The following is a 23,056-nucleotide window of genomic DNA, read 5'->3' on the forward strand; positions in this document are numbered from 1 at the left end:
TCCAGTTCAATCTGGTGGCTTAGGCGCACCAGACATCCAAGCCTATTACTGAGCATCCATCTTGGACCAACTGAAGGCCTGGTGGTCAGACACGCATCACACAACTTTGAAACAAATAGACGCCACCATACTGCTCACAAATCCTAAACTTCTCCTGGCTGCCACATGGCTCAACCTCCACCCTAAGTGCTACCCACTTGATACCATACCACACGAGGGATATCAACGGAAACTTTGTCAAAAATACCCATAAGCCCTCCAACTTATCTCTCCGGACTTACCCCTATGGGACTGCACCAAATCCGGCATCACCAACATTGGAACGCTCTTCTCGGGAGAAATTCTACAACCATTCACCCACCTAGTAAAACAATATGGCCTTTCCAACTGAAATTTCTTCCTCTACCTATGGATCAGATCCACCCTATCAAAAATAAGCTGGTCAAATTCATACTCTCTTTCGCTCCCTCTGATTAAATACTACAATCTCGATGTACCCAGAAACAAAGGAATTTCTTTGATATACAAACTGCTCACTAAACCATCTCCAGACCTACTTTCCTCCGCTATACAATATTGGTCCTCCCTGATAGACCAATCATCTACGCCTGCACAGTGGCAAAAGGCCCTCAGACTACCCCTACGCCTATCCCATTGCATTACCCATTGGGAATCAGCACAGAAGTTATTCCATAAATGGTACTTCACCCCAGAAAGACTGGCAAGGATATACCCAAATTATTCACCCAAATGTTGGAGAAACTGCAACAAAACCGGATCTCTCTTACATATATGGTGGGATTGCCCCCCTATCAGGAAATTCTGGGACAAAGTGAAGAACATAATCTTTTCCATATGTGGTATAACCCTCCCAATGTCCCCATTGGACCTACTCCTGGGTCTCGCTATTCCTACCTGGCCTAAACACCTACAGACTCTGGTGACCCAAATTCTTATTGCAGCAAGACTGGCGATCGTGAGAATGTGGAAATCGATACACCCCCCTCTATTGAAAGAAGAAATTCAGATACTCAACCAGAACTTCCTAATGGAGTTTTCTTTTGCCAAAGCTAACATTTCCACAAACCGATTTTCCAAAACCTGGGAACTCTGGATCAAATGCTAGAAGTGTACCTCTATGTTAGATCTCCTTCTTTCCCTGGTACAAGCCCCTCACACCCCTATCCTGCCGGAAATCTCCAACACAGTACCACTGCGGTTTCTTATAGTGATTTCCTGTACCTATTTGCAGGTCCATTTTTCTGTTTAACAATGTCTACCCAGTATCAACCCCCTAAGTCTTTAATGTAACTGCTTAGATACTACATGTTAAGATGCCTCATTCCTTGTTACCACTTACCTTTTATACATGCACAATGACACCAGGGTATGCCCAATTGGCGATGATTTTCTTCTGCTATATTGAACTTCAATAAACAATTACATTTAAAAAAGAGGGCAAGCAGGCTCTGTGTCTAGAGGCAACAGTGCTGATCGTGGACAAGCTGCATCCTCATCAGCATGTGGCCATGGGACACACTAGTCCTTATTTTCGGCAGCTGGCTGTATTGAGCTGCAACATGCCGAAGACTTGGTAGAGTGGATAACCAAGCATTCCTCATCCTTCTCATCCTCTCTCACCCAGACTCAGGGTACTTTGTCTGGCAAAGCAGCTACCAATGCGGCATCTGCCCTCGGCTCAATGGCATCAGTCACTCCTTCCCTAACCCCACCATGTCCTTCCGAGGAGTCCCCCAAACTGTTTGACCACAGTGTTGGGTACATGCTCCAGGAGGATGCCCAGCATTTTGAAAGCTCTGATGATGATACCCGGCTAGAGGAAGGCAGTAGCGTGAGCCTAGAGAGAGGGGGTGCCCAAGAAGGACAGCAATCTGGCAGTCATGTTCCCCCAGCTGCAGCATACTGCCAGGTTTGCTCCAGTGATGAGGAGGGAGGGATGATGAGGTCACTGACTCCACATGGGTGCCTGATAGGAGAGAGGAGGAGGAGGAGGCACATCTCCAACGAGGCAGGATGCCCTCCAGGGGCCAGATTAAGGGCAGAACACTGACTGCATCACACCACAGAGCTCTGCATGTGCAGGGCGCTGCCTCTACACGTTATTCCAAAAGTTCTTTGGTGTGGGCCTTTTTTGAGACAAGTGCATCAGATCGCACCGCTGCTATTTGCAACATATGTCTCAAGCGTATCTTGCGTGGCCAAAACATCAGCTGCTTGGGCACCACATGCTTGACCAGACATATATTGACCTGCCATGCAGTTCATTGGCGAGCGTACCTAAAAGACCCCCACCAAAGAAAAAAACAGACATCTCCTTGCTCCTCATCAGCTAGGATCTCCAACCCCACTATACCCTCAGTCCTCTCTGAAACCTGGAATGAAGGTGTAGAATTAGCTGTGTCACAGCCAAGTACTTGCGGGCAATCTGCTATCGGTACACCGACGTCCAATTGTACCAGGCAAATTTCCCTGCCCCAGCTGCTGCACCGCCGAAAGAAGTTCACGCTCAGCCATCCACATGCTCAGCAGTTGAATGCTAGCTTGGCTAAATTGCTAGCACTTCAACTGCTGCCTTTTCAGTTGGTAGACTCTGCCCCCTTCCATGAGTTTGTGGAATGTGTGGTTCCTCAGTGGCAGGTTCACAAATGCCACTTTTTCGCATGAAATGCGATTCTGGCTCTCTACATGTGGAAGGCAATGTCTTGGCCTCCCTGGACAGGGCTGATCAGCAGTAAGCAGGCATGGACAGGGACGTTACCTATCTTTCACGGTGCATTGGGTGACTCTGCTGGCAGCTGGGAAGGATGCAGGACAAGGTGCAGTAGTGTTGGAGGCTGTTCCGCCACCACGCCACCAAAATGCTACTACTGGTGATTCTGACACACCTCTCTCCTCCACCCACTTCTCTTCTTCTTCCTCCATGGTCTCTTCCTGTGCTTTGTCCTCGGGAACCAGTGGTGCTCCATAGGTGTTCAAGGGGCTACGCAAGTACACAGGTAAAAAGATGCCATGCAGTGCTTAAGCTGGTGTGCTTGGGGGACAGGAGCCACACTGGGGCAGAGATTCTGTAAGCTCTGCAGGGGCAGGCTGAGAGGTGGTTGACACCATGCCAGCTTAAGCCAGGATTGTGACAAAGGCAACAACCTCCTCTCCGCCCTCCGACAGGGACAACTGAACCATGTGCCCTGTTTGGCTCACGTCCTTAACTTGGTGGTGCAGCAGTTCTTGGGCAGGTACCTGGGCTTACAGGATGTCCTGAGGCAGGCCAGGAAAGTCTGTGTGCATTTTCACTGGTCATATAATGCCAGTGCTTGGCTGGCTGACCTCCAAAAGGAATTTAACCTGCGCAAGAACCGCCTAATCTGTGACATGCCCACCAGATGGAACTCAGCGTTGGCCATGCTGCAGTGGCTGCACACGCAGCAGAGGGCTATCAATGAGTATCTGTGTGACTATGGCCCCAGGACAGGGTCAGGGGAGCTTGTTTTTTTCCCCATGCCAGTGGGCCATGATCAGGGATGCATGCACTGTCCTGTCACCATTTGAGGAGGCCACGAGGATGGTGAGCAGTGACAGTGCATACATCAGTGACACGGTCCCTCTTGCCCACCTGTTGGAGCAGGTGGAATAATGGACAGGACACTTGAGGCAGAACAGAGGCAGGAAAAGGAGGACTTCCTTACTTCTCAAGGTCCCCTTTATACAGACAGTGTTCCTGCTGTGCTACCCATCACACAGGAAGAGGATGAGGTGGAGGAGGAGGAGGATGATTATGTCAGCAATGAGTTGGAGCCTGGAATTCAGCATCAGCAGCAGTCTTTTGGGGATCATCATGGCTGCGGATCATGTTGTCCTTAGTGACCCAGAGGACTCCGGACCAAATGCCTCAGCTAACCTACCTGCATGACCTCCCTGATCCTGCAAATCCTGCGGAAGGATCCTCGTATTCATCAGATCAAGGAGAGGGATCATTACTGGCTGGCAACCCACCTTGATCCACATTACAAGGGTAAGGTTGTAGACCTTATCTTGCCATCACAGAGGATGAAACATCTTCGGGAGGCCTTGCAGAAAGGTCTATGCAACGCGTTCCCAGAGACTGGGAGGTTATAAATTCCTGGTCCTGGACAATGTGTTGCTGTGGCTTCAGTCAATCACAGAAGGAGCGGTGGAGAAGGTGGCCGTCTGACTGATGCGTTCAGACAATTTTTTTAGTCTGCAGCCCCAAGGTATGATCGGTTCCAGTAACTATCGCTAGCATCTGGTTTTCATGGTGCAGGAATACCTAGGGGCAAGGTCAGACTTGGACTAATATCCATACAAGACCCAAAGGGGCTGGTAATGGGTGGGGGGGGGGGGGTACCCATGCTGTTTGTCTCACTGATTTTTATCCATATTGCCGAGACCAGACATTAGATTAAAGTCACATTAGATTAAAGTCGCAAGCAGTTTTAAATTACTTTTATTCCTTTAAAAATGTAATTTTGTGCAGGGACTGTTCTAAAGACGAGAAACACATGTCACTTCACAGGAATACTATAGACACCCCCAGGTACGATATTTAAAGGAATATTTCACTTTTTTTTTTACTTTAAGCATCATTAAAATCAGTGCTCCTGAAAAAAACTGCAGTTTTCAAACTTTTTTGCATTGATCCATGTCCCCCGGGGCAGGACCCGGGTCCCTAAACCCTTTTTTGGACAATATCTTGCATATTAGCCTTTAAAATTAGCACTTTTGATATTCGAGTCCCATAGACTTTAACGGGGTTCAAAAGTTTGCGCAAATTGTCGGTCCATTCGCAGGTTCTGGTGCGAACCGAACCGGGGGTGTTCGTCTCATCCCTATTCCTAAGTTACAAGGCAGGTATTTAATGTGACTATAGAACTACATTTGGAATCGTGTAAGTGCCGTAATGATGTAATCTCCATATGCTCAAGATCTCTCTTTTATTTCAATGTTTGTTCCTTTCCTGGCTAACTTGGCCAGTGAGGAAATTTTATTGTATGGATTGTCATTGTCATTATTATATTGTAAAACTTAAATAAAAATATTGAAAAGAAATGAAATCAAGATGATATTACTAATAGGTAAGTGAATTGATTATTACTGAGGTAAATGAATGGACCAAACGTCATGCTTTTTATGGGAAAGATGAGGATATATCATGTTGATAGAAGACTCTGAATTTAAAAAGCTATACATGTGTATATATGTGGAGGTGCAGCATTGGCTTATCTCAGACCCTAAGTAAGGGGTTGTGTCACCACAACATCGCCACACCTACCATTTAAATGTCACTATTACTTATACTCCACTTAGGTGGTTGTATTGGTAGGGGCAGCGGTTCCCAATTATTCAGTCACAGCCAATTGCACAAGATCATCCACAATCTCTTCATAATCTCTTCAGTCATGAATAATGCTAGGATTAGTGATGGCCAAACGGTTCGCCCGGCGGTCGTTTCGCGGCGAATTTCGGCTGTTCGCGGTCAACCCGTTCGGCGGACTATTGGCGCCGTTCGCCCGGCGGACTTCCGCGTTTACTGTGTAAAAGAACTTTGACCTATGATGACACATCCATCATGGGGTACAGGACAGCCAATTGAGACATTACAGCACATGGACATTTGGACATTCCCCCTAACTTATAAATACACCCGATCCGGCGGCCATTTTACATTCTTTCTTCTGTCACTATTGGGAGAGGTTGCTGTGTGGAGCAGGGAGAGATTACAGTGACCCAAATCGCTAGCTATTTGGTACACAAAAGTTCTTTTCAGGACTGGTATAGGTGTTAGGTGTATATAGGTTTGCTGTGCTACTGATTGTTGCAGCAGCCTGAGTGTCTTTTGTCAGTTTAGAGAAAGGGACAGGACGGTGTGTCTGCTGTAGGGACAGTCAGTTTTGTCATCCTCATTAGCTGTTACTATCAGGTCCACAAAAGTGCTATTCCAGTTATTGTTCCAGTAGCCTCTGTTTTGTCAGTTTATATAGGGACAGGCAGGAAGCAGTGTGTGAGGCAGTGAGGGTCAGTTTAATTAGTAGCTGTTACTATTAGTTCCACAAAGGTTCTTTTCAGGACTGGTAACAGTGGTATGGTAATAGGCTTGTACACGTATAATATTCTTTCTTCCAAATATAGAAAGAATATTATACTTGACTGCTGCCCTTCTGCTGCAGTCTGCTAATCATTCACAACTCACTTGTTCCACAAAGCTCCATATAAGGACTGGTAACTTAGTCTCTCTAGGGTGCTACAGTACATAGGGTTGAGTGAGGTACAGTCTGCTATTCTATAAGGACTGGTATCGGTCCACAATACATAGGGTTGAGGTGCACTACTGCTGACCGCTGCCCTATACTGCAGCAGTCCTTCATCGGTATAGGGACTGACATACAGTCTGCTAATCACTCACACACAACCTACTTGGTCCACAAAAGTCCTTATAAGGACTGGTAAGGTATAGGGTGCTACAGTACATAGGGTTGAGTGAGGTACAGTCTGCTATTCTATAAGGACTGGTATCGGTCCACAATACATAGGGTTGAGGTGCACTACTGCTGACTGCTGCCCTATACGGCAGCAGTCCTTCATCAGTATAGGGACTGAGAGTTTTGTCACAGGGTCATTTAAAAAATGACAGGCAGAGGAAGAGGCAGGCCCTTCCGCAGGGGTGGTAGGGGTAGGGCAGGAGAAACAGGCTTGAGCCAAATTGGGAAGTTGCAGAAGGTGCGTTCAATTACTTTAAAGGACGCACCAGACTTGGTTGAATGGCTCGCTCAGCCTTACTCTTCTGCACCCTCCTCATCCTCTCCATCTGCACCCTCTTCTTCACTCTCTGCTATGTGCACCCCCAAAGACACTACCACCAACACCACCATCACCACATACCTTCCGCTTGAGTCACAGGAATTATTTTCCGATCCATATCAAGAGGACATTTCTGATGCGCAGCCACTCTTGGTATTGGATCAGGAAGAGGAGGTAGCAACAACCGCTACTCAGCAGTCTGACGACAGTACCCAGATCAGCCCAAGGAGGAGGTTGGTCCCCGCTGTTGCTGCCTACTCCGAGATCTCTACTTATAGCGGTGGGGAAGGTGATGATGACGTGTCTAGTAATGTCACGTGGGTGCCCACAAGAGAGGAAGAGGAGGGGAGTTCAGAGGGAGATATGGACCCGCAGATAGGGAGGAGAAGCAGGAATAACTTACATTGCACAGGAGGGACAAAGCAAACTGCAAATGTATCAGAAGCGAGTCATCAACCATGTACGGTCACATCTGGCGCTCCCAGGACACCGGAACATGGCTCCGCAGTGTGTTCTTTTTTTAACGTGTCCGCTGCTGACAATAGCATTGCCATCTGCAATCTTTGCAGTCAACGCATTAGTCGCAGTAAGCCCAACACTCACCTAGGGACGACCGCCTTAAGAAGGCACATGAGCAGCCATCACCGAGCCGAGTGGGAGCAACGGAACACACAAAGCCACACTGCAGGCTCTCACCATCCAGCCTCGTCTTCTACTTCTCCTTCTCCTCTCTCCTCACAATTGTCCTCCACTCCACCTTCCATCACGCCAAGCTCACGTTTTTCTGCAAAAAGGCAGGCTTCCATGGGACTAATGTTCGAGCGTAAAAAAATTATGACGTCGGATAACCCTCTTGCCCAACGGTTGACGGCTGGCTTGTCAGAATTGATAGCCCGCCAACTACTGCCATATAAACTGGTGGACTCGGAGGCCTTTCGAAAATTTGTGGCCATTGGAACGCCACGATGGAAGGTCCCAAGAAGGAAGTATTTCTCAGAGAAGGGCATCCCAGAGCTATATGGCCATGTTCAGCGGCAAGTGAATGTATCTCTGGCACACAGTGTCGGTGCCAAGATACATCTGACCACAGACACGTGGTCTAGCAAACACGGGCAGGGAAGGTATATCACTTTTACTGCCCACTGGGTGAACCTTCTGACGGCCGTCAAGCATGTAACCCGTGGCACCCGTGTAGATTTGGTTTTACCGCCGCGGATTGCATGCAGGCCTGATTCTTCTTCTCCTCCTCCTCCATCCTCCTCCCTCTCCTCCTCAGCTGACTCCTCCTTTTCCGCTGCTAACGTCTCTTCCGCTGCGCTGCCCAAGCTCCCCAGAACCTATTCGACATGCCAGGTGAGACGTTGCCATGCCGTGCTGCGTCTGTTGTGCCTGGAAGCCAAGAGCCACACTGGCCCGGCACTCCTTTCAGCTTTGCGTTCACAGGCAGATCAGTGGCTAACACCGCTCAATTTGACAGTTGGTAAAGTGGTGTGTGACAACGGTGCCAATCTGCTTAGCGCATTGAAACAGGGCAAAATCACACACGCGCCATGCATGGCACATGTCTTAAACTTGGTCGTGCAGCGATTCGTTGTCAAATACCCTGGGGTCCAGGACATCTTGCGGCAGGCAAGGAAAATCTCGGCCCATTTCAGAAGTTCTTACACGGCCATGGCTCGCCTTGCTGACATTCAGCGGCGACACAATCTGCCGGTCAGACGTCTTATTTGCGATTGCCCGACGCGATGGAACTCAACCTTCTATATGCTTGATAGGCTGCTCCAGCAGAAATGTGCAGTTAACGTCTACCTGTATGAACTCTGCGGCAGAACCAGTTCTGGGGATCTGGGGTTTTTTTCACCGCGCCAGTGGCTGCTCATGAGCGACGCATGCAGACTTCTGCGCCCATTTGAGGAGATCACCAAACTGGTCAGTCGCAGCCATGGCGCCATCAGTGACATGGTACCTTATGCCTTCTTTATGGAGCGTGCATTGCGTAGTGTCATTGATCAAGCTGTGGAGGAGCAGGAGCGGGAAGATGAGAAAGTCGCAATGCTGGATGAATTCCCAGGGGGGGCTACTCTATCTGAGACAAGTCAACAACAGGAGTCTGAAGAGGAGTCAGAGGAGGATGGTGCCAGGGCAGATGAGGAGGAGCAAGAAGAGCATGCTTTAAACCTTTCTGGGATCCCTGTTGTTGTGCGTGGATGGGGAGAGGAGAATGAAGAGGACGACATTATCCTGGATGATGAGCAGGAGCCAGGCCACCACACCGCTTCCACTTTAGTGCAAATGGGGGCCTTCATGCTCCAGTGTTTTAATAGGGACCCCCGTATAAAAAGCATAAGGGTCAAGGACCAGTACTGGGTGGCAACGTACTTAGACCCCCGGTACAAACACAAAATGGTAGAAATGTTACCGCCGTCACAGAGGGCTGTCAGAATGCAGCACTTCCAGGCCTTGCTTCAAGAAATGCTGCATTCTGCTTTTGCGTGCGCTGGCAGAGGAGCAATTCCCACTCCCAGAGAAGGAGTTGCGGGTACCAATCCAACAGCGCCTGTAAGAAGAGGCCGGTTTGAAGATGTGTTGGTGACTTCGGAAATATGAGGTCATTCTTTTAGCCGACCCATCGACAGGTGTCATCCGGATCCAGCATCAGGGAACGCCTAGACCGTCAGGTGTCCGACTACATTGGATTAACGGCCGATGTGGACGCTCTGAGGAGTGATGAACCCCTGGACTACTGGGTGGGCAGGCTTGACCTCTGGCCAGAGCTTGCCCAATTTGCAATTGAACTGTTGGCTTGCCCCTCATCCAGTGTCCTGTCTGAAAGGACGTTCAGCGCAGCAGGGGGGATCGTGACCGATAAGCGTACTCGCCTAGCTCACGACAGTGTTAACTACCTCACATTTCTAAAAATGAATAAGGCATGGATCTCGGATGAATTCAACACATGTGACCAGTAGACCATGTATATGTCTATAAACAATTTTTTTAATTGAGCACAAAGACCTTTTTTCTTCATTTGGCTCACTTGTCCAAAAAGCACACCGTACTATATGCCCATACCCTCCTCTTTGAAGAGGTTGAGCGGTGTCATATTTCTACTGGGGCTGCTTATTATGAGGGGCTCCCACCATCCCTGTGCTGTGTGACATCCTCCTGGAGCTGTACCTCTGCTGTGCATATTTTGAGGGGATTCCACCATCCCTGTGCTGTGCTGACTTCCTCCTGGGGCTGTACCTCTGCTGTGCATATTATGAGGGGCTCCCACCATCCCTGTGCTATGCTCATTATGAGGGGCTCCCACCATCCCTGTTCTATGCTGACATCCTCCTGGGGCTGCTTATTATGAGGGGCTCCCACCATCCCTGTGCTATGCTGACATCCTCCTGGGGCTGCTTATTATGAGGGGCTCCCACCATCCCTGTGCTGTGCTGACTTCCTCCTGGGGCTGCTTATTATGAGGGGCTCCCACCATCCCTGTGCTATGCTGACATCCTCCTGGGGCTGCTCATTATGAGGGGCTCCCACCATCCCTGTGCTGTGCTGACTTCCTCCTGGGGCTGTACCTCTGCTGTGCATATTATGAGGGGCTCCCACCATCCCTGTGCTATGCTCATTATGAGGGGCTCCCACCATCCCTGTGCTATGCTGACTTCCTCCTGGGGCTGCTTACGGTGCAGGTGTCAGTGCTGTATATCACGGTGCTGATGTCAGTGTTCTCTGTCACGGTGCTGCTGTCAGTGCTGTATATCACGGTGCTTGGGTGAGTGCTTTATGTCACGCTGCTGATGTCAGTGCTCTCTATCATGGTGCTGCTGTCAGTGCTGTATATCACTGTGCTGGTGTGAGTGCTTTATGTCACACTGCTGATGTCAGTGCTCTCTATCATGGTGCTGCTGTCAGTGCTGTATATCACGGTGCTGGTGTGAGTGCTTTATGTCACGGTGCTGATGTCAGTGCTCTCTGTCACGGTGCTGCTGTCAGTGCTGTATATCACGGTGCAGGTGTCATTGCTGTATGCCACGCTGCTGATGTCAGTGCTCTATCGCGGTGCTGCTGTCAGATGACTCTATCACGGTGCAGGTGTCATTGCTGTATGTCACGCTGCTGGTGATCATCTCCTGCACCCTCTTCTTTGCCTACCCTGGTCCCTGACCTTCCCTCTCCTCCATTGCCTTCATGCGCTCCACAGTCCTGAATTGTCACAACAATTTCCCATATAAAAAAAGAATGCTTGTCGTTGTCTATCCCAGATTCACCTCATACATGTGTTATGTCATTGGCCATGTGGTGGGACTATGTGTGCACAGCTATTAATTATTTTGTGGCTGCAAATTTGACCTGTAGGTTTGCGAAGTTCGCCTCCCATTGAAGTCAATGGGGCCCGTCGGGAACGTTCCGGTTCGCGAACTATCGGCCGCGTTCGTGGTCCGCGTTCGCGAAACGTCCCGTCGGAAGTTCGTCCATCACTAGCCAGGATGGCCGAATCATGTTGACTTATCTGTGGCTGAACAAAAGCACCCACCAAGGATATGACACCTACAAGAGGTTTACCAACAAATTCTTGTGTAAAAATAATAATCAAATGGACAAAAAACTCAAACCAGATTGTGAGTAGACCAGGATGGAACCCTGACCCAAAAGCCTTCCTCCACAAATAGCAGTCCTCCCGACACTCCCCTTATTCCTACTCCGCCCTCCCCAGAAATCACCCACCTACCCTCCCAGTTACAACCACCTTACCCCCCTCCCACCACCAATAAACAGTGATAAGACAGCCCCATGGCTATACATCTTTGCACTGTCTTCTACTATGGTCTGCCCACATTATTCCACCTGCACTAGCCTATGGTCCTACCAGCTGTGTTATATGGACTCCTATTTTGGATAGAGACATGCTTTAAAAAGAGAAGTATGGGATTTTGTATCCCATATTCATAATTTTGTGTGTTAATACCTCGCGCCAAAAAGAACTAAAATATTCCTTTATAATTAAAATTAAAAGCTGCTATCTCACAAACCTTGGGCAAGAAATACCCTATTGCAATGTTGAAAAAGAATGTAATGGGAGGTTCTATATAATAAATTATAAATTACTGACCAGTGAATTAACTAACGTGTCAAAATAAATAAATACAACTGGATATGAATCAACCTTATTATGTGCCTAGTGCTAGGACACTGATATTACACCTGTGCTTGGAATAGCCCTATGTACATATGATTGCACATAAATTGGTGTTCTGTGTGTGAACAATGTAAAACTTTGTCAACCGTGTGAAACAATATGCTGGAAAATAAATAAAGTCCAACAAAATATCCACAATATATGCTGGTTAATGTAGTGCACCAAAAAAAAAATCACAACTAGTGCTAGAAGTGAGGCATTGAAAATATATATATCCTTTAAAGATAAATCACCTTCACCGATGTGTTGTACACCCAAAGTTCTCCATATATAGATATCTCCTTACCAGATGTTGTTGACCTTTTTTGTTCCCAAAATAAGGTCAATAAAAGAATTGCTGCAATACAATGAGGGTTGTATGGGATGCCTGTAAGAAAAACCTTGGTACTCCCCCAGATGGTTAGCCAAGTAGTATATGTGAAGGATACAAAAAGGCCAAAAATAGTGTAATCCTGTTTATTAAAATTATTATAAAAAACAAAAGCCGAATGGCTCCTTACTTTAAAAAGTGCCTTGGCCTGGCACTGAGGCTGTGTGGCATGTCTCCGAGTCAAGGAAGCTCCGTGTGCAGTTAAGAGCCTGGCGTGTGCTCCACCACCAGCCACTGACAACCAGAGGGACTGGAAGTTAGAGGAAGGTTTGACGTACGTTTTGTATCACGTCTTCAGGGGGCGTACCTGGTTACTAGATTTGCATGTCTATATAGTGAGGATGCCTTGTAACTGATCCCAAAGGGGTGGGGTTAATTATCTCCTTAACTTTAACAGCCTATGTGCCGTTCCATGCAAGCCAGGACCCCACTGATACAACCAATACTAAAACCAACAAAGAGATACACATTTTACAAATAGCATCACTTATTCTACATGCCATAGATACCCATTCCATCCAGCCAACTATTTCCATTTGTATTTATTAGCTCCTTATATGCAATCATTTGTCAAAAAACAATTCAGATCTAGTTCTATATTGAGTTCCAGAGGCTGCATCGTATTGAGACGATACAGCCACTGTGTTTCATTCTGGGAGCTAGCTTTCTTAAGATCTGTGCCTCTCCAATTCAGAGTGACTCTATCGATACCATTAAAAGTAAGAAGATGGGGGTCCCTATCATGACAAAGTCAGAAATGTCTAGAAACACTGTGATTTAAAAATCCATTAGTAATATTCGTCACATGTTCACCAATCCGTACCCTTAGTTCACAAGCCGTTCTCCCCACATATTGCAGGGAACACGGACACTCCAGCACATGTTACATGTTTAGAATAACATGTTATCAGTGGTTTGATATTAAATTCCTGATGGATGACATTGGATTGAAATGTTGTCACTTTTTTTGTTCCTTGTGTGGTGGTATGGTAGGCCTTGCACCTAGAGCAATAGTAAAAGCCCGACCCATCGAGGAACGTAGGCAGTTTTTCTGGAGGGTCTGGTACATTGGGTGCAATATAATGTCTAAGGCCTAGTGCCCTCCTGTAGATGAATTTTGGTCTATTTGGTAAGGTATTTTGCAGATCCCTATCCTTTAAAAGTATAGGCCAATACTTCTTAAACACTTTTTGTACATCTTTGTATTGTCTATGAAAGCCAAAGACAAAGGCTAAACTCTTTTTGGTTATTAATAGTTCTTCCCTCTTCATTTGAAGCACCTGATTTTTCGCTGCAATGAGGGACTTTAGAGGGTAACCCTTCTCTTGAAGTCTATCTGTTAGTGTATTAACTTGAGTATGAAAATCTGTGAGGATATCACAATTGCGTTGCACTCACATTAATTGGCTTTTTGGCACCCCTCTCATCCACTGGGGGTGGGGACAACTGTGGATTGGCACAAAGCCATTTCTATCAGTCACCTTGAAATAGGTCTTGGTGCCAATTTTATTATTTATCTTAGTCAAAGTGAGATCCAGATAGTTGATTGTTTTCAAACTACTTTCTGCTGTGAATTTGAGGCCATATTGATTAATATTCATATCTGTCAGGAACAGTTGCAAGTAAGTATGCCCCCCCCCCCCCCTCCCATAGCAGAATGATATCATCAATGTACCTTTTATAATACACCAATGATTTGTTCTGTGTCCTATAGATAGTTTCCCCTTCCCACTTATTGAGCACTATATTTGCTACACTGGGGGTATACCTAGCCCCCATCGCTACCCCCTTTATTTGATTGTAGTATTTGTTTTGGGCCCAAAAGTAATTATTCTCCATTGCTTGTTCCAGTCCTTTGACAAGAAAATTAATTTGTATTATGCTCAAATCTGATTCCTCAATAAGAGCCATTTTTACTGCTACCAAGGCGTCTAACTGTCTGATATTGGTATATAGTGGTTCTATGTCCACCATAACCAATATAGTACTGTCATCTACCTTAATGATATCAAGTGATTTAATAGGTTCAGGACTGTCTTTCAAATATGATCTCCCGCTAATGACCAAGGGTTTGGTGATAAAATTCAAGGTACTCACCCACCCGGGAATATAGTGATCCAATCCCACTAATTATGGGCCTATCGTTATTCTTGTTTTTATGAATTGTGGGCACTTTGTATAATACTGGGATCCTGGGGACCTGTGGGATGAGATATTTGGCCTCTTTTTTGTCTAAGATGTTATTGATACTACATTTATTTACCCAGGTGCCTAGTTCTGTTTTGAGTTTGACTGTGGGGTTTCCCCCTAGTACTCTATAAGTGGAAGTGTCTTCTAACAACCTCTGGATCTCCGTGTTGTAATGCTTCTTAGTGAGTACAACTACCCCCCCCCCCCCCCCCTTTGTCCGCCAGTCGGACCACTATTTGTTTGTTGGATTCCAATTTTATTCCAGTTCCAGTTTTATTCCAGATTCCAGTTTTATTCCTTCCCAAATTGTTTTATTGTTTTTACTTTTTTATATGTAGTGTTTTAGTTTCATCCTGCACCATATTCTTAAATACCTCAATATGATGGTGTGAACCTTTTTTCGGATTAAACACCAATTTATTTTTCAAGCCACTATGTTGATAAGTGGTTACTATCTCAGGTGGTTGATTGTTATTTGGCTGGGATGAAAAATGTTTTTTAATATTCAATTTTCTAATATATTTTTCTATATTTATAAATAACTCAAATTTATTGATATTTTTATCTGGTGCAAATTTTAAACCTTGGGATAATACTTCAAGTTCTTCCTCCGAAAAAACGATACCAATCAGATTGTAAATTCCTGTGCCCAATTGTCTCGCTTTCTTTTTCGTTGATCTATTATCCAATGGTGCAAATCTATTTTGAGTGGATATTGAATAAGGAGCTGGGTAGGGGTATGGATTAGAATTGTTATTCTGAATAGGTTGTGTGTATCCATTCTGAGATGACTATTGTTTGATGTTATTTGAACTTTTTTTGGTTGTTTTTTATTTGGAGTTTGAGAATTATTTTTGAACCCCTTAGCTAATTGGGTCACTACATTATGGACTTTGACTTCCCTTTCCACAGATGATTCTTTAGAACCAGCTGGATTAGGCTCCTCCTGCCATTTATAAACTTTTCCATCCTCATAGTCCTTGACATCCCTCTGGTATTTTTTTATTTTTGATTTCCCGATCATATTTAGATAAATGGGTTTGTAATCTTTGGGCTCTGTCCTCATTCTTTGATACCTGTGAATGGTTTCATTTTTTCTTTCAATTCCGCAATTTTATTTTCCAAAAGCTTGTTTTTGGTTTTGCGTCTCCTAATCTTTAGTTACATGAGTTTTTGCTCGCATGTATTGAAAAACTGAAACCATTCATCCAACAATGTGGGGTTCTCCACTCCATCATTAGGATTAACATCCCAGCGTAGTCTCCTGGGGGTGAGGTTTTTTCTAATATACATTTCATAAGCATATCACAGCAAAATGTGAATGTGAATCATCGCCTTCAGGTCTGATATGGTAAACCAGCAGTGCAGGAAGACCAGGTGGCTTCTGTAGTGATTGGCGCGTTTTGAGGGAGAACCCTCATCTTTAGAGCCAAAATGAATTATTTTGGTTGTGAAGAAGAGGGTTCCCACTCAAAACAGCTTTTGCTGTGATATGCCTATACATATACTGTGTGCATGTGAATACAACCATTGCCCTTTTTATTTGGAATAACATTTATTTTGGTAATGCTCTAGGTCAGTGCACCCTTCTCTTGCTACTGTTGGCCTATCGAGCATAACCAGTATATTGGTGGGGTGTAGCGTGGTGTTAATTGGGAGGGCAGGTGGGTGGTTTGCGAGGGAAAAGTTGGGATAGGGGAGAGTGGGGAAGACTGCTTTTTGATGGGGACTGCTTTTGGGTGGGGTTTCCATCCTGGTCCACTCACCATCTGGCTGTTTGAGCTTTATGTCCATTTGATTAATATTTTCAATAAATAATTTGTGGTAATAATCTTGTTTTCATCGTAGGTCCTTTTGTAGATTTATGCATGTTGGAGACACCTCCCCTTATATATATATATATATATATATATATATATATATATATATATATATATATATATATACACGGTTGTAGCACCACAACAGTGACATCTCCATTAATCAAAATGCTAAAGTCAATTCATCCCAGAGCTAACGGTTCTCCTGACCTTAAAGACCAAACCTTAAAGAGGACCCATGTCGGACTTACCGTGTTCAATGCATAGAAGACACATATATAGGCCCACAAATCTGTCAGGGAGTACGAGTCTCCAAGAAATTTCTCTTTTATCTTCTCTAATGGAAATGTTCGTTCAGCCTCCGCTTTCATTTGCTCACATATCTGATTCTCCAGATCTTCCATACATGAAAAGTCTGACCAGTTTTTTTTCGAATGCAGAGAGGACATACACCTGGAATATTAAAACAGTAAGTTGAATGTTTTGATAGGCAAGATATTAATTTAACATGCTTTGTCTGGATGAGAATTGTTCTTCATTTGTTTATTCACTTGATGTCCTGAGACCATGTTGAAACATCCCAGACTTCAAGTGGTTGAAGCAATCTCATGGCTGCAGCTGCATAAGTTTGGTGTGAATTTTTTCAGCCAGTGTTCATCTATTTAGTAAAAGTGATCGAGGCAGCTCTACATCCTCCCGATCACTTTTACAGTAGTCAGAAAGGCAGCCTCCCTTCACTGGCACCTCTATGGTGGATCAATGGCTCTCCTGTTCCACCAAGGAGCCCAAGACCACTGAAAACGTATCATCCATTAAGCAGGAGGAGATTGAAGAACATTAATTCCCTGATCTCTCCTGCAAGTAATGAAGCTGGAAGAGGTGATGATTACATCACTTTGGTTTCAAAGCTGTCATTCCCTGGCTAATGTAGCAGGGAAAGCAGGTAATAAAGCTTGATCTGTTCTTGATTAGCTGAAGTGAAGGCAAGGGAGACAATGGGGGGGAAGTTGACCCCTGACGTCTCCATAAAGAGGACTTGTCACTTGCCTATACTATCACATAAGGGACTTGTTAGCCCCCTTATGACAGAAAAAAAAAAGTTAAAAATTATAAAAAAAATAAAACTAAATGGTTAAATAATAATATAAATAATAATAAAAGTATTTAAAAAAAATATTACAGCAATATATATATATATATATATATATATATATATATATATATATATATATATATATACACTGGGCTTTTTTCCCCACTGAACTATGCACATAGTTCAGATGTACACAACATACACAGTGCAGGGTTCACAAGTGCGCAATGCACAGGTCACAGGACTCAGAAGTGCACTCTGTACATGGTGCTGGGTTCAGGCATGCACTACATACAGCATGCAGGGTTCAGGAGTGCCCTGCATACAAGGTGCAGGGCTCAGGAGTGTGCAATGTACAAGGTGCAAAGCTCAGGATTGTGCAATGTACAGGCTGCAAGGCTCAGAAGTGCACTACGCAAAAAATGCAGGGTTCAGGAGTGTGCTACGTACAGGGTACAAAGCTCAGAAATGCACTACACAAAGAGTGCAGGGTTCAGGAGTGTGCTATGTACAAGGTACAAAGCTCAGGAGTGTGTAATGTACAGGCCGCAAGGCTCAGAAGTGCACTACGCAAAGAGTGCAGGGTTCAGGAGTGCACCATGTACAAGCCACAAGGCTCAGGTGTGTGTTACGTACAGGGTTCATGAGTACAATATGTACAGGGTGCAGGGCCCAGAAGTGTGTTTTGGACAGGGTACAGGGTTCGGGAGTGCACTATGTACAGAGTAAAGGACTCAGGAATGTGCTATGTACAGGGTGCAGAGTTCAGAATTACTGTCAGGGAAATAGGCGCAACCTCACGAGGTACGTTCGTGTTAACGCGCGTCAGCGCACACGGAGGCGCAATGTGTTTCCAAGACGAACACCCGACGCTACGTCTGATCGAGCGTGCGTACGCGGTGGTGATACGAATGCATAATGTACACGTCGTAGGCGTACGAACGCTATGGCGCGCACACGACGTGACCTAGGCACCTTGCCTATTTAAACGTTCGCCTGACAGTGCTGCATCGCTGGATTATCGTCAGCTTCTCCTGTGTACCTGTGTCCGTTATTCCTACCGTCTGATCTCCTGTGTACCGACCCGGCTTGTTTGACCTGCTCCTGTTGTTCTCCTGGCTCTTACCACTGGCTTGTACCCGACGTCCCTTGTCTGCTCCCTGCACCCGATCTCGGCTTGGCTTAGACTCCTGCTCTCCGGTCTTCAGCTCAGGACCCGTTGCTCCGATCCCCGGACTGATCTTCTGTGTTTGACCCTCGGCTTGGCCTTGACTCTGCTATTTGGACTTCTGTTATCCCTCTCTTGGACTTTCTAGCACGGTTGCCCCCGGAGACTTGTTTACTCAGCTCTTGTCATCTGCTGCTGCTACCCGGCAACCTGTGCTACCGTGGGCACTGCATCCCTGTGTCATCTTCAGGGTTGTGCTGCACTCGGCCGCAAGGGGAGCCCTCTCAGCATCTCGGCCTCCCTCCAGATCGTGACAGTATAATCCAGCCATGTCAGAGGCCGACAGAGGTGACTCCCCAATGGAGGCCATTCTACAAGAAGTCATGGCCCTTACCCCAGCCATTCAGGAACTCCAAGAAAGATACCTCTGGCTGAAGGAACATCTGCAGCACTCTCCTGAGCCGCCCATCTCCTCTGGCCAAGTTTCTGCTACGCAACTACGACCTCTCCAGAACCACGAGTTCCAGCCCCAGAGCGCTTTTATGGGGACCGAAGAAAATTCAGATCCTTCAAGAACTCGTGTTATTTATACTTCTCCCTGCAACCTCAGACTTGTTCTTCTGAAGTGACCAAAGTGGGTTTTACCATTTCACTATTAAGGGACGATCCCCAGACGTGGGCCCATGGCCTACTGGAGCAATGCAGCCCTTTCATGAATACTTTGGACCAGTTCTTTAAAGCCATGGCACGTCTATATGATGGCCCCTTATGGACAGCAACAGCTGAAGCAACTTTGTACGCCCTTTGCCAGGGTGAGCGGCCTGCAGAGGACTATACAGTGGAATTCCGTACATGGTGTACAGATTCCGGCTGGAATGAAGCAGCACTAAAATATCAATATCGGGTGGGGTTGTCTGAAGTCCTCAAGGATGAGCTAGCCAGATTAGAGATCCCCCCAACACTTGAGGATCTTATCCAACTGACTATCCAGCTTGACAGGCGTCTACGGGAACGCCAGTCTGAACGCGCTCGGATTCCTTGTCCTATCCAGGCCCCACCTTCGGTCTGCCCAGTGGCAACTTCTGTTCTGAACGGCATGTTCCGTCCCACCTTAACCTCTGAAGAGAGACTTCGTCGCCGACAGGCACACCTTTGTTTCTATTGTGGGGAATCAGGACATTTCATAAACAACTGCCCCACAAGACCAAGTAAACCAATCTTCTGTACTCCGTTTCACCTTCAAGTAACGAAGTCGGCTTCAGCCCATATCACCCTTCCTGTCACGTTGATGGTGGCAGGCAAAGGAGTTCTTCTACAGGCAATACTTGACTCCGGGGCCTGTAGTTGTTTTCTGGATTTAACCCTAGCTAAGAGTCTTGCTCTTCCACTCAATCTCAAGAAACAGAGATTGACTGTCCATCTGGCCGATGGCTCCTTACCTAGCTCTGTCCATGACACCAGGGAAACAATACCCATCCTGACGATCACCGATCAGGTCATTGGGAATTCCTTAAGTTCGATGTCCTGAGTTCTCCGATGTTCCCCGTCATCCTAGGAATTCCATGGCTGCAGGCACACAACCCTCGGATTGATTGGCTCAAGAAGGAGATATCCTTCACATCCGCCTATTGCCAGCAACATTGTCTGGACTCCGAATCAAGAGACTTGTCCAGTTGTTTGACCATACAACCCGTACCCAGTCCAGTTCCTAATATACCAGCAGTTTACCAGGAATTTAAAAATGTGTTAGACAAGAAGAAGGCAGATACCTTACCTCCACACCGCCCCTATGATTGCCCCATCGAGTTATTACCGGGGGCTCCCATTCCCTTTGGTCGGATATTTCCCCTTTCTGAGACTGAACTTGAGGCCCTGAGACAATATATAGATGAGAACCTGGCAAAGGGATTCATTCGTCCCTCTTCATCCCCTGCCGGTGCAGGCATCTTCTTCGTGGAAAAAAAGGACAAGACTTTAAGACCATGTGTGGACTATAGGGAACTAAATAATATCACCCTTAAAAACCGCTACCCACTTCCGCTCATCCCCGAACTCTTCCAAAGATTCCACACCTCATGTATCTTCACCAAACTTGATTTACGTGGAGCTTACAACCTTGTCTGTATCCGGGAGGGGGACGAGTGGAAGACGGCATTCAGAACGAGATTTGGGCATTTCGAATATTTAGTCATGCCATTCGGATTGTGTAATGCCCCGGCAACCTTTCAGCATTTCATTAACGACATTTTCCGGGAGCATTTAGACCACTTTGTTGTCACTTATCTTGACGACATTCTTATTTTTTCAACCACTCTGGAACTTCACAGAATACACGTTAAGAAAGTACTATGTATCCTTAAAACACATGGATTATTTGTTAAGGCCGAGAAGTGTGATTTTGAAAAGGAATCCATTCAATTCTTGGGACTCATCATCACCACAGGTGGAATTGCCATGGATCCCCAAAAGGTAAAGTCTATCCTGGACTGGCACGCTCCTTCTGACAAGAAGGGTGTTCAGAGATTTATTGGTTTTGCAAACTTTTACCGAAGATTCATAAGGAACTTCTCCACCATTGTAGCACCCATTACTCAGACCACTCGTCAACATACCAAGTTCCATTGGTCCACAACAGCGCAGTCCGCCTTTGACCAGCTCAAGACCCTCTTCACTACCGCACCAATCCTGCAGCATCCAGATCCCGCCTTGCCCTACGTGCTGGAAGTTGACGCCTCAGAGGTGGCCACAGGGGCGATTCTATCCCAACGTCAAGGCCCCAAGGCATTACTGCATCCCGTAGCTTTTTTCTCACGAAAAATGAGTTCCCCAGAGAAAAACTACGATGTGGGGGGATCGGGAACTTATAGCGATTAAAACCGCTCTCGAAGAATGGAGGTATCTCCTGGAAGGTGCCGCTCACCCCATCCTAATTTTTACCGATCATAAGAACTTAGAATACCTCCGCACGGCCTAACGTCTGAGACCCCGACAGGACCGATGGGCTTTATTCTTTTCAAGGTTTAATTTCCAAATAACCTATCGCCCAGGATCAAAAAATAGCAAAGCAGATGCTTTGTCCCGAATGTTCCCGGATACCCCGGAAGGAATCCCACCCAGTACAATTTTGTCCCCCCAAAATTTCTTACTAATTCAACCGGATCTAAGATCTTCAATCGAGCAGGCCTCTAGCCAGTGAATGGAAACTGAAGTTTCTTCCCTGAGAAGCCAAGAAGGGCTTCTATGGCATCAGGATAAGATTTTTGTTCCCCAGCAAGCCAGGTTACTTGTATTAAGAACTTTTCACGACCATCAACTAGCGGGCCACTTTGGAGTCCGGAAGACGATTGACCTTGTGCAGCGGTCCTTATGGTGGCCTACCCTAAGATCAGACTGTAAAAAATACGTTGACTCCTGTACAACCTGCCAGCGTAACAAGGGGTCTAACGCCAGATCCTGGGGCCTGTTAAGGCCGCTGCCAGTCCCGGAAAAACCTTGGAAAGAAATCTCCATGGATTTTATTGTAGAGTTACCTCTCTCAGAAGGGTTTACGACCATCTTGGTGGTGGTAGACCGTCTATACAAAATGGCACATTTTTTGCCGATGAAAGGGACCCCCTCTGCCTTGGATACAGCAAAAACGTTCATAAAATAAATTGTTCGATTACACGGAGTACCTGACAGCATTGTATCGGATAGAGGGGTACAATTTACCTCCAGGTTTTGGAAAGAGCTCTGTAAATTACTTTCAATTAGAATATGTTTATCCTCGGCCTATCATCCACAGAGTAACGGTCAAACTGAAAGAACCAACCAGACGCTTGAACAATATCTACGATGCTTCTATTCTTTTTCCCAGGAGGATTGGGTTTCCTTGCTACCTTGTGCAGAATTTGCATATAACAACTCAGTGCACGCCTCTACCAACCAATCACCTTTCGGGGCAAATTACGGATTCCATCCTTCGTTTCTGCCTAATACCATTCCTGAATCCTCCGTCCCGGCAGTTCAAGATAGAGTAAACCTCATTCAGGCAAACTACCAAATGCTTCAGGATACCATGAAGAAGGCTCAGGAAGAGTACAAGAGACATTACGACAAAAGGAAGAGAGTTAACCCTACCTTTAAGATAGGGGACAAGGTGTGGCTCTCAGCAGCGAATCTTAAACTGCCATGTCCATCCCGGAAATTGGGACCTAAATTCCTGGGCCCTTTCGAGATTAAACGTGAAGTTAACCCGGTAGCTTTTGAACTTGTTTTGCCTGAATCTTTCAGAATCCATCCAGTGTTTCATGTTTCTCTTCTTAAACGTGTTATCTTCAGTCCTTTTTCAGGAAGAGAAGAAGTGCCCCCGCCTCTGGTTCAGGTTGGTGATGAAACTGAATTCGAA

General features: G+C 46.1%; 1 pseudogene across 1 annotated transcript in view; it reads right to left on the reverse strand.

The window, feature by feature from the left end:
- LOC143956910 (cytosolic phospholipase A2 gamma-like) overlaps nt 1-23,056 on the reverse strand; it is a 291,348-nt pseudogene that overhangs the window by 158,518 nt on the left and 109,774 nt on the right. The window contains exon 6 of the transcript XR_013269985.1: nt 16,660-16,861. The product of XR_013269985.1 is annotated as a cytosolic phospholipase A2 gamma-like (transcript). The remainder of the gene's footprint in view (nt 1-16,659; nt 16,862-23,056) is intronic.

The sequence above is a fragment of the Lithobates pipiens genome, unplaced genomic scaffold, assembly GCF_037356315.1.
Source record: "Lithobates pipiens isolate NorthernLeopardFrog02 unplaced genomic scaffold, aLitPip1_a1.2 Scaffold_44, whole genome shotgun sequence".
In the NCBI taxonomy this organism is placed as follows: domain Eukaryota; kingdom Metazoa; phylum Chordata; class Amphibia; order Anura; family Ranidae; genus Lithobates; species Lithobates pipiens.